At 39.9% G+C, this 11,110-nt stretch overlaps 1 protein-coding gene across 6 annotated transcripts in view; it reads right to left on the reverse strand.

Moving 5' to 3' along the window:
* fgfrl1a (fibroblast growth factor receptor like 1a) overlaps nucleotides 1-11,110 on the reverse strand; it is a 335,558-nt gene that overhangs the window by 173,681 nt on the left and 150,767 nt on the right. The gene's annotated exons all lie outside the window — the stretch shown is intronic.

An 11,110-nucleotide genomic window follows, 5' to 3' on the forward strand; every position in this document is an offset into this window, starting at 1 on the left:
CCTTGAAACAGTAAAATATTAGTATCAATGGGCCAATAGGTCAATGGGCATTGCCTAATAAAAATGCCATTCGGTTAAATAAGTGCTTGCACTAGAAATGACAAGACTTTCATTTGGGACAGATTTAATTTGAATCTACTATGAAGACTACAGGAATATCTTGCTCTCTCAAGGCTGAGGCTGTGAATGCCAAGCTATTTCAATGCCACTCAGAGTGGAGCAGCAGGAACATTTGGCTGTTCATCTAACTTGAGCATTTCATGTTTAGTTGCAGTATAATTTGCAAAGTATGTAACTCAGTTATTGACTGCAATTCAGATTATTTTCTAAATTCTGGAAATCCAAAAGCAGTGTACATCAGAAAACATAATTTAGACTAATAATTAAAATATTATGGACAGAGACAGACAATATCCAAAGAAAAGCTAATGGAATGAAGATTTTTTAGCTGAAGTATTTGAGCACAGTGAAATACTGTGCTTGCTCTGTTGTTGCCAAAAGCATAGCGACACTTGCAGGCTGCCCAGCACAATCCTCGCTGATTTGATAGTCATAGTCATAGTCATACTTTATTGATCCTGGGGGAAATTGATTTGACATAAACAATCCATTTTTATGTATGTTTCGATACGTATGTGACAAATAAGGCTAATCCTTAAAATCTTTAGAGGTTGTGCAAAATAGAAAAAAAACAATTCTGCTTTGACCACTCCTGGAAAACAATGAGCAGTTCTAAGCATTACAATTAAGGAGGGATGTTTAGTCCTTGGAGTGGGTGAGTATGGATTCACCAAGATGACACCTAAACCGCAAGGAAAATATTTAAACTAGAATCTTACCATTTTGAAAGTTATGGGGAGATTTGATCAAAGTTTTGTAGACTTCAAGGGACAATAATGATGTGAATAGAGAAAAAGAAATCTTGCTGCCAGGAAACTTGGGGATTCGGAGCAGAAATCAATCCTACAGGAGTAAAATTAAGGAAGAGTACTAAAAGTAAAACTTATATAAAATTATTCGGCAAACTGATGCTAGGTCATATTTTAATCATGTATTATAGGTTGATAGTTTTTTGAAAAATGTATCATGGAATATGGGACAATGTCAGGTCTATGGAACAGAGTCACAAATTAGACATGACCTCACTGAATGACCATAAGCACAGTGGTTCGAGTCTCAGTCTCTACTAATTCTTATTTTCGTATAAAAGGTCTTTCCATTTGTTTTCCCAGGAGTACTATGGATCTCTCAGGCGGTAAAGAAGCAGAACTAGTATGAACAATTCCACTTTGTCACTCCCTCCAGGATGAGTGTGTTTATGTCCATAGTCTTTAAACTGCCAGTAAAATGTTTTTCACTTGGCTGCTGTGCATGTCTGCTTGGAATGAAGACCAAAATCTGTTATAGTCATGGAATTTTCACACTCTCTGATCTGGCACTCAATGTAGCTATGAGATTTATTTGTGTGGCTTTTAACATTGCAAGAAAATTCTTCACACCACTTCACGGTTCCATATAGACAGGGAAAGACGGGGTTTATATGATGCTGCAAAGGTGGCAGTCAATAAACCAAGCCACTGCTAAAATTATGTGATTCCTTGATGAAATAGTTAACCATCCAGTTGCTCTAAGAATCCTGGTAAGATTGCAAATAAAAAAGCATTCACAATCCTTAACAAATAATCTTTAATATAGTGTTCTTTAATTGAGTTTCTGTTTTCTCCTTCCAGGCTTTCTCCTCCACTACTGGTAACAGTGTAGGGTTAATAAGCATTGATAATTTCTGGCTTCTAGTTCATAGGATCAAAGAAATGTACAGCACAATAACAGTCCCTGACAGCCCACCTCGTCCATGCTAACCAGGATGCCTCACTACTTTCTATTCTGCTCTCCTGTACTGCTCTACTCTTTTCCTTTCAAAGTACCTGCTCAAATTCCTTTTGAATGTTCTAACTGTACGACGTCCTCTGGCAGCTCATTCCAAATATCCGCCTGCCGACCCTTGTGAAAAACCTACCCCACAGATCACTAAATGTGTCCCCTCTCATCATTTATCTATGCTGTATGGTTTTTAGGTTGTTGGAAAAGGTCCTGTCTATCCTAGCTATACTCTTATTATTATTATAAACCTCTACAAGGTCATCTTCAGCCTCCCACATTACAGTGAAAGTAAACTCAGCCTATCCAATCTCTTTTACCTACAGTCCTCTATGCCAAGCAACATCCTGCTGAATCTACTCTGCATTCTCTCTGTTGCCCCTATGTCCTTCCGAATGAGTGGCAGCCTGAACTACACACGATACAGTAAGTGTAGTCTAGCCAATATTTTGTACAGCTGAAATATGACGTCCCAACTGTTATACTAAACCCTTGGCCTACAATGACACATCTACAAAACCCCCTTTTTATCACTCAGTCCACCTGGGTTGCCACTTTCATGGAGTTATAGACTTGTACCCCTAGATCTCTCTGTACACCCAATGCTTCTAAAGTCCCTGACATTTACTTCATATGTCCAAACAGAATTTCACCTCAGCAAGCACTTTACCTTACACTTGTGTGGATGAATTTCTATCTGCTGCAATACTGCCCAATTTTCTAGCTGATATAAATATCTTGTCTTTCTATAAGCTTTTACTTCACGATCCACAACTCCACCAATTGTTGTGTCATCTGCAGACCTACTGCACTTCTTCTCCAGTGTTGCCAGACTACTTGTCCAGGTTCACTTTGTGCTCTGATCTGGGAAAGGATGTGCTTGTGCTTTGTCTTAGTAGTGATCCCTGGATTGAGCCATGGTTCCCATGCACAGCTGACAAAGCTCTCTCTTCTTACTGGGAATAGGCCTGCTGGATTAAACTGTAACTTGAAGGGATATATTGAGAAATGTGGCAATTTGTGCATATAATTTCATATTATCAATACTAAATGATCCCCACAGTAATGGAATGAAAACACTTTTGGTTCATGTAATGTTTAAAACTCTAGCTGGGTAATTCAGTGTCCTGACTAACACACTGGGGATGTAAATCCAAACTTGCAATTAATTCTTGGGTCTAAATTTAAATAAAGTGAAATTAAAATTTATAAATTGCCTAATTAACCCTCTGTGTTATTATACAAATCTCATTGTCCTTTGGGGAGGAAATTTCCTCACTATAGTCACTCTGGTCCGTATGTGACTCCAGACCCAAGGTGATAGACTGTCTCCAAAATGCCCCTGAAACAATACAGCAGCCATCCACTTGCGAGTTGTTTCAGAGTGGACAGTGAAAGATAGCATGAGAGCATAACAAATTGGAGCAGAAATAGGTTCTTTGGCCCCTCAAACCTGCTCCATTAGCAAACAAGATCATGAATTTCTATCTCAAAAACTATTTTCCTGATCTTTTCCCCAATTCTAAGTTTAAGGTTCAAAGTAATTTTATTATCAAAGTCCATATATGTTGTCATATACAACCCTGAGACTCATTTTCTTGCGACATACTCAATAAATCCAATAACCATAATAGAATTAATGAAAGACCACATCAACAGGGCAGACGTCCAGTGTGCAAAAGACAACAAACTGCAAATACAAAAAGAAAGACAAATAATAATAGGTAAGCAATGAATATTGAGAACATGAGACGAAGGGCCCTTGAAAGTGAGTGCATAGGTTGTGGGAACAGTTCAGTGTTGGGGAAAGTAAAGTTGAGTGAAGTTATTCCCTCCGGTTCAGGAGCCTGATGGTTGAGGGGTAATACCTATGCTTGAACCTGACGGTGCGAATTCTGAGGCTACTAAACCTTCTTCCTGATGGCAGCAGTGAGAAGACAGCATGGCCTGGGTGGTGGGGGGTCCCTAATAATGGATACCGCTTTCCTGCGACAATGCTCAATGGTGGGGAGGGTTTTACTCGAGATGGACTGGGCTATAACCACCACTTTTTGTAGGAATTTCCATTTAAAGGCATTGGTGTTTCCATACCAGGCTGTGAAGCAGCCAGTCAATATACTCTCCACCATACAACTATAGAAGTCTGTTAAAGTTTTCGATATCATGCCAAAACTTCACAAAATCCTGAGGAAGTAAAGGTGCTGCCATGCTTTTGTCATAATTGAACTTGTGTGCTGGGCACAGAACAGGTCCTCGGAAATTCTATTAATATCCAGAAAAAAATCAATCAATCATTGTTCTGAATTAGCTTAGTGGCATCTGGGGGTACATAATTCCAAAGGTTCACTGCCCCCTGAGAGGAGAATTATATAGCCCTTCCTTTATCTAGAGACTGTAGCCCTCACTTTTAGATTCCTTTGCCAGGACAAACATTCTCGTCATACCTTCCTTTCCAAGCTTTCTCAGAATTTTTGATATTTTAATGAGGTCACCTCTCAGTTATCTAAACTCTACAAAACTGAGGCCCAGAGACTGCTCAATCTCTCCTTATATGAAGTGCCCAACACCCCTGGTTCCAGTCTGATGAATCTTTGTTGCATTCCTCCTCTGTCAAGTAATTCACTCTTCGAGTAAAGAAAACATATCTGTACACAATAAATTATGCATGATCTCATTAAGTTTCTAGGTATTTGAATTAAGATACAAATCCTTTTGCAATAAAGGCCAATAAACATTTGCCTTCCTAATTGCCTGTCGTACCCACAACTTAGGATTCAGGGACTCGAATACAATGGTACTTGGGTACCTTGGAACATCAAAATTTCCCATTCTTCCATTCTCCCACCTCTTAAAGTATTCTATACTGATGTGGTTAACTTCATCCTTCTGCACAGTACTCCATATGCCATGTTTTTGCTCACTCCCTGAGCTTGATTAACTTATGGCAACTTTGCATCCACATCACCACTCACATTCCTACTTAGTTCTGTGTCACCAAAAATCTTGGGAATGTTGCATTGCCATCCTGGGCAAACACCGGCAAAAGTCAAAGTCAAAGTAAATTTATGATCAAAGTACCTATATGTCACCATATACTACCTCAAGATTCATTTTCTTGCAGGCAAATAAAGAAGTACAAAAGAATTTATGAAGAAACTATACATAAACAAAGATTGACGAACAATTAACATGCAAAAGAAGCTATTGGTGTTGGCAATGAAGTTGAGAAAGTAAGAGTAATTACTGTGAATTACAAACAATTATAGTATTGATGCGGTAGTGCTTGTCCTTCAGAATGTCTCAAAGCATTTCTACAGGCAAGATAAGTTGGAAAAGAGTAACCAATTAGAGTTACAGAATCATTACTGCACAGGAAGCCATTCGGACCATGTTTCCAGGCAGGTTCTTTGCAGAATCTCACCATCCACCCACCCACCCCCCAACCCAACTCTGTATCTTTCTCCAGTCATGAATACAAGAAATTCTGCAAATGATGGTCAGACAGCATCTATGAAAATGAATAAACAATTGATGTCGCAGGCAGAGACGCTTCTTCAAGACCGGAAAGGAAGGGGGAAGATGCCAGAATGAAAGGATGGGGGAAACATAGAAACATAGAGAAACATAGAAAACCTATAGCACAATACAGGCCCTTGGGCCACAAGGTTGTGCCGAACATGTCCCTACCTTAGAAATTACTAGGCTTACCCATAGCCCTCTATGTTTCTAAGCTCCATGTACCTATCCAAAAGTCTCTTAAAAGACCCTATCGTATCTGCCTCCACCACCATTGCCGGGAGCTCATTCCACGCACTCACCACCCTCTGAGTGAAAAACTTACCCCTGACATCTCCTCTGTACCTACTCCCCAGCACCTTAAACCTGTGTCCTCTTGTGGCAACCATTTCAGCCCTGGGAAAAAGCCCCTGACTATCCACACGATCAATGCCTCTCATCATCTTATACACCTCTATCAGGTCACCTCTCATCCTCCGTCGCTCCAAGGAGAGAAGGCCGAGTTCACTCAATCTATGCTCCCCAATCCAGGCAACATCCTTGTAAATCTCCTCTGCACCCTTTCTATGGCTTCCACATCCTTCCTGTAGTGAGGTGACCAGATCTGAGCTCAGTACTCCAAGTGGGGTCTGACCAGGGTCCTGAAGGGGAAGGAGGCTAGCTAAAAGTTGACAGGTGAAACCAGGTGGGTGGTAAAGGTAAAGGATTGGAGGGGAAGGAATCTGAAAGGAGAGGAAGGTGGACTGTAGGAGAAAGGGAAGGTGAAGGAGACCCAGGGGTTCCTATTTGATACCCTTTCAAAACCCCTGATTGGTTCCACTGTATTACTTGTAAAAGATGTTGTTCCAGATAGTAAACTTGCTCTTTATAAATAATTTTTCCCCGGATCCCCTTTCTTTCTTCCTCAAGTGTATGGTGGTTAAATTTCCAATGTTAAGTTCAATTTTTTTGAAGTCCATTTATGATTCCAGGTGTTGTCTAATGGATACATCAAAGGCAGCTTTCCACCATCCAACTTTGCTGGCTTCCAATTTCAAACATGTGTATAAGCAATTACTCCCTAACCCTATATTGCCGCACATGTTGGTAAACCGAGTTGTGTGTTGCCCTTGTACACTATCATCAATATTCTGCTGGAATAGCCAAACAAAGCAAAGGAGCTCGGTGTCACATCACGGCAAATGGAGTAACAACCACTCGTTACTGTTACAGGCACAGAAAATAAATAAAAAACCACAACGGTGACAGCCAAAGGCAGGGAGTGGATGGCCGAAAGGATGTCTCTCCAGCTTATCGATCAGAAAGAAGCACAAGTGCTTAATGACCTCCCTGGACAGTCTCAGCCGATGTGTCTCCACTCCACAACACAAATGCAGCCTGTTCCAGCTTTCAAAAATATCATGGCTAGTTTGATTAGGGACAGAAAGAACATTTTTTTAAACATACAAACTGGGTGCCAGTCACAATTTTGAATGTTCTATTAATCCTATACTTAGGATCCTATCTTTGTAACTGTTGTAGCACTCCATGTATTGTAGCCATGCTAGCTCACCATGCAAGATGCATAATAATTCGGAGACAATTTTCTACCACATTCTTGATGGGTTACATTCTCATTTTCCCTATTCTGGCTTGTTCTGTGTTGTAATATTCTATGAGGTGGAAATAGGGTATCATTACTCCAGTTATCCATGCCAAAACAGAAGAGGAAATGGCCACAGTCTTAGGGACCATCGCATATAAAAGATATACAACACAATGGTATAAAAAGCAATATCAAGATTAAGCAATATTCTGATATTGGTATTGGAATCACACTCCCCAGTTTTACTTTTCTTAAAACATATGATGACATGAGTGTGCTTACAAGGCCTAGATGACAATAGACATCGTAGTCCCTAACCCCACTCCTGTAGACCAACCACTTATTAACCTGTGGGTGAAAGGCCTTTTTAAAAAGAGGAGAAAACTGGGGAGAAATAACAATTTTAAAAGATATCATGCATTTTTTAAAAAGTTATAAAAAGAGTGCTACCAACAACTTACTTGCTTATTTCACAAATAAAATATTTCTATCTCCAAACAATGCCTCCAACACATGGAAAAAATTGATTCATTTTGACAAGTCCAGAATTAAATCTGAAATGTCAATGTGGTGAATTTTCTCAACAAACTATTGGCAATGAGGGTCATTTCACATATAATACTTTGTATATATATATATATATATATATATACACTTACAATATGAAGTGAATTAATAGGTATCAAAGCAGACCTGCAGAAAACATTTTAGTTTAATATACATTTGCAACTAGTTCCATTTTCTGTGACACACTAGTCCGGTAACTGAAGAAAAAGTGCTAAGTCACTTTTCCAACTAGCCTATCTTATATGGTTCTAAAGATAAAGAAGTAAGTGGCATTTGTTGGAAATGTAAGACCACCGTGTTCTAAAGGTCAGGGGCCTTGCCTTATGTGGCTTCTTAGGCTCTGGGGAATAAACTAGAAATTAAAATTATAAATATTCTCCAAGAACAACTCTGACCTGAAAGGACTTGCCCTCAATTACCAAGCAGTAAATAAAATTAAGTCAACTAGACAGAAAATACCACCTATCCCAGGGCAGCCTGGTTTGCTCAGTAGCAGAAGATTAGACAAGTTAACAAGCCACTTAGCAGAAACAAATACTGAGAATTCAAAAGGTTACACAGGTACCATAGCCTCAAGGTATAGTTTAAACAGAGTATATTACAGTCACTTAGATTAGGGGTTGTTAGTCTCAGCAGAAATTTATTACAATGCATGGTTCATGAATCCTTATTAAAAATGGTGGTGATAGCGATGGGAATTGAATACTCTCTGCAAATATAATTAATTGGAGAGGTTAAACAATAAATCTTGTGGGCAGAATTTGAGATTGATCTAGCTATTTTAATGACATAGAAATTATATTTGACTAAATATTCTCTAAAAGCTCTCAGTTACTGAAACATGATTTTAAATTCTTGCAGTCCACAAAGATTCATCCATTGCAAATCATTTCACTGTGCCTCCTTTGGCAACTATAATATTGAACTGAAGCCTATTTTCAATAAGGCTGTTGCTCATTCATCGTGAATATCACGCTGCTTGGCAATAAGTCCAACCCACGGTACTTGGAAACCCACTCGGCCAGGGGAGAGCAAACAAACTCCTTACAGACAGCGCCAGTCTTCAAAGAGTAGAGCCTCAAGCAGGCAGCGTCCACCATTGATGGCCCTCACCATCCAGGACATACCCTCTTCTCATGACTACCACCAGGGAGGAGGTACAGGACCATGAGGGTGCACACTTAACATTTTAGGAATAGCTTCTTCCCCCACCATCAGATTTCTGAACGGACCATGAACTCATAAACACTTCTTCACTAGTTTGCTCTGTTTTGGCACTGTTTATTTACTTATTATAGATTTCTTATTGTAACCTTCAGTGGTTTTGTATGTATTGCACTGAACTGCTGCCACAAAACAACAGATCTCATGGCATATGCCATTGATAATAAACCTGTTTCTAATTCACAAGTGTAGCAAAACCATAAGACCATTTTTTCCTGATTGTGATATAGCTAGCTCTCCAGAATGTAAAGATTAAAGGATTAATCCTGGTCATTTTTCCACAGCAACATCCAAAATCATCCTATTTCACTTTTATATTAGTACTTTGGTCCAGGGCTTAAAGCCAGTAACATAACAACAGTGAGTGCAGCACTGAAACATTTCTTGCAACACAGATAACAATGTCACCACAGTTCCTATTTGTAAATGCAATAGCAAAGATGCCCCCTGTGATTTTCCATGAAGTAAATACGATTCTTAGCTGTTAAAACTTAAATACCTACCAAAACGTTCCTTTAATTCCAGTCTTTCCTTCCCCACATCATAGGGAGAATATGCAGATTTGAGAAAGAAATTATCTATATCGCAGTAAAACTTGCCCAGTAACAAGCAATTTTCAGAAGCCCCTGAGCTGAATTTCAGAGCTTACCGTCTGACCTGGTACTGAGAGCTATTCTATGCCAATCTCTGCTCAACGTGTTCAAGAACCCAATTTACTGACCCATCCAGTGGCCAAACAGGAATAAGATGAGGTGTACTCCAGCTCCACTTTGCCATATGTGAGAGTCCTGGAGTCATACAGCATGGTAACAGGTCCTTCTGTCCATCTCAACCATGCCTACTAAGGTGCCCATACATGTTACTCCAATTTGCCAGCCTTTGGTCCCTGAGTTCTAATTTTTTCCTCTCCATGTATCTGTCCAACTGTCAATAAGTTGTCATTGTATCTGCCTCAATAACTTCCACTAATAGGTCATCCACATGGAGACCACCCTTTGTGTAGAAAAAGTGGCCCCTCAAGTCCTATTAAATCTTACCCCTCTCACCTTAACTGAGTCTCCAGTTTAATATGTACATTACTGAAGCCTTTAATTTAGGAGGCCAAGAAGCAGAAGAGGAGGAGACAGGAATAGACAATCTTGATGGGCTGAATGGCCTAATTTTTCTGTGTCTTGTTGTCTTATGGACAACCCCTCAACCATCCCTCCATGGAGATATACTAACATTGTGATGGAATGGTAATTTAGAGGTTTCAACCAATGAAACCAAATATATAAATTCATGGCAAATAGGAATTAATATTTAGTTAACTAAATTAGCTATTATTCATGATTACCATAATGGGCATCCCATGAATGTACACCCAGTTCACCCAACCCATTCTGCCATCCTTACTTAGTCTGTCCAATTTATAACCCGAGACTCACAACAACATAGTTTAAACCAGGAGACGTAGTAGTAGAATTAGGCCATTCGACCCATGAAGTCTTCACCATTCCATCATGACTGAAATTATTCTTAATTATCTGCTGAAATAGCCCAGATAACCACTCACTTTAAGTTCCACTTGGAATAGACATTAAACGTCAGCCTTTCTAGTGATGTGCAGATCTGATGAATTGATTAAACAAGTATTTTTATGTGACTCTACAGTGTGTGGTGGGCCAAGTCCAGGAGCATTACAGCATAAGCACTGTTGCTTGATTCTGTTATTTTACAAGTGCTCTAAAAATCTTGTTCCAACTACAATCCTCAAGCACCATAAAGACATTTGCTAAGTTAACTAGATATAGGCTCCCATTTATCCCTATCATCCACCTTCCATTGTCTCCCAACTCCACCCGCCAGCAACTAGCACTACTTGCCCATCATCCTTCACCCCTCCTCAGTCCACCAATCACCTCAGACTCCTGTGCTACCCTCTCCCCCCTCCTCTTTATACAGCCAATCTCACCTCTCCAATCTCAGTCCCGATGCACACTTTCAACCTGAAACATTGACAATTCCATTCCCCATACACACCCCCACCAGATGCTGCTTAACCCAATGAATTCTTCCAGCAACACACACAAATAATATCCTGCAGAAACTCAGCAGGTCAGGCAGCATCTATGGAGGAAAATGAATAGTTGATGCTTCAGGCCGAGACCCCCCCGCCCCATCAGGACTCACATTCCTCCAGCAGATAGTTTGTTGCCCCAGATTACCCAAAGGACTCTACTGGACAAACAGACTAAAACAAAACCAGCGAAGTAACAGGTGAGATGATTCCACCAATCATGGACAGTTTACTGGTCTTCTGTCCTGGTAGCCTGAGGGACATAATTAGTTAAATTCTTG

Source organism: Mobula birostris, chromosome 4 (assembly GCF_030028105.1).
Source record: "Mobula birostris isolate sMobBir1 chromosome 4, sMobBir1.hap1, whole genome shotgun sequence".
Lineage (NCBI taxonomy): Eukaryota > Metazoa > Chordata > Chondrichthyes > Myliobatiformes > Myliobatidae > Mobula > Mobula birostris.